This window comes from Anguilla rostrata, chromosome 8 (assembly GCF_018555375.3).
Source record: "Anguilla rostrata isolate EN2019 chromosome 8, ASM1855537v3, whole genome shotgun sequence".
NCBI lineage: Eukaryota > Metazoa > Chordata > Actinopteri > Anguilliformes > Anguillidae > Anguilla > Anguilla rostrata.
The window spans coordinates 54,236,429-54,238,631 of NC_057940.1; positions in this window are offsets into that span (position 1 = coordinate 54,236,429).

Genomic DNA, 2,203 nt, shown 5'->3' on the forward strand with positions numbered 1-2,203 from the left:
TTAAAATCTGAACAGCGAGCGTGACAACGGAGGCTGTTCAGCGGTCAGCTGATGGAGAACGTGGAGGAAGAGGAGAACGCTCTGACCTTGTCTCGCGGCCGAAGATAATCTGAGTGTGCGCCGCAGGAACTGCCCTCCGTCACGCCGCGGACGTCCGGCATCACACACAGACACAAAACACATAAACACGCAAACACTTCTTCTTTTTTTTAACTCAAAATGGCAAATTGTCATTAACAAAAGCTGAGAAACCTGTCACTTCTGAAACTGCAACTCCAAGGCTAATATTGCAATATCAACAGACTGGTCTTCATCAGACAATGCCTTTAATCATTTCAGGGAAATCAGGTTGACTCCTACTGGACTGAAAGGCGGATTACTGACTAATCAGTAGTAAGGCAGGGGAACTGAATGATAGATCCCTGAAATAAAGGTTTTAGACCGAATGAATGAATTTATTAAACAGGTTGCTGGAAACTTGCGCTTCGCGTATTTTTAGACTGCATGTAAAGATATAAAATGTATGCACACGTCAAGAAAGATGTCAGATCGTGGCACTTACATAATTTGTAGGCTATTTAACACGTTGAATTTGAATATTGGAAACTTACATGTAGGCTGTTACAGCTCAATATTCGTGATAAACAAATACATACTTCTGCGTGAAATTGAAATGTGGTAGGCTGTGTATTACCTATAGGCGGTGCATTTTTACACACGTAAAACATATAGCTAGTCCCTTGTGTTCGGTATTTTAACAAACAGCAGCGGTTGTCGCTCTGTAGTCTCGGAGAGGACGCAAATACAGGACCTTCCGGGGTAAAATTCACAGCATCTCATTTTGTATCCGTTACCAGCTGGCGAGGGAAAGCACTGCCAACGCGCGCCCGTTAGCGTATCCATCGCGACGTCGCGTGCCTTCCACCGAAAAGCAGCAGTTTGAAGCTCGAACACCCCGGGAAGAGGACGTCACCTGCAGCTCCGATAATCGTTAGGAGCCGAGGGCAAACTGGCTCGACCAGGTGGACGGGAGTGATGCTGTTCCTGAATACAGGAGACACATCGGAAGGATGGAGGCTCCACCACGTCCACGGCCAAAGGAAGGACCGGGCATCTTGAGCGTCGTTTCTGCTGGCCGCGCTCAGGTATTTCTGACCTCTACCGTGCCAGCGTTGTTTCGTTGACCGTGCTTATTAATGACACCGGGTGAGATAGAGATGTAACGGCTAAGGTGAACTAGCCCGTTGAACACTGAAGTTAACCTTTAAAAATATTTTGTGAGGAAATAAATTTTGTTGTGAGAGCAATATTGTACCCTCGAAACTGTCGTTCAGGTATTCATAGGAACAGGAGGTAATATTTCAGTGCCAAGCGCGGTTGTCTAATAATGCCTTTCCTGTGGGAGGAATTTTTGACAACACGTGCAGTTACGTACAGTGTCCGCTAGGTGGATGGGTTCATCAATGCTTGGACTCCAAGCAATCGATAATTATCCTGCACGGTACGTGTGCATAGCGCCCCTTACGATACGTGACCGCCAGATGGCAGCAATGCTCTAAAATTTTCAAACCGCTGTCCAGGTAGGGAAACTGTTCGTCCTGCAAATCGCCATCTTGGCTCCGTGTTGGAGCCGTTCACATTTTCATTTGCCCCCTGTTTAACAGAAATCGTAGCAGGGTCTATAACCCCGTCTCCGTGACGTACGTTTGCACGATACTAAATGTTTATTACGTATGTTAAATTAGAAAAAAAAATAAAATTATTATTTATGTTGTTGGTAACCTCTGAAATCACGTATTATATGAAGCTTAATATAATCGACGGAACATTCGTAGTGGTGGTCGCGATAAGGGCAGTAGTTTTGCGGCCCTAGTTCTTTAAGCACATGTGCCCTCTTATTGGTCAAGAAACCCATGCTTGGCCGGTGTCAAAGGAATCCGCTTTTCTGTAGCAATATGCTGTGTTTTGGGGGGCAGAACATCAGTGTGCTATTTCAGAACAGGTATATGCAACAGAAAATCAGTGTTTTCAGGTATCAGAATTTCCCCTAAAATAACTCTATCTATGACCTTTGAACAAATCACTGTAATTGTAGTAAAAAAGTAAAGAAAACGTGGTTGAAAAGCGCCCATTAATCACGTTTGAAAGTGAACGGAAAACGCGAACGTGTTTTAGTTCTACATGCATGTTACCTAGCGCAGTA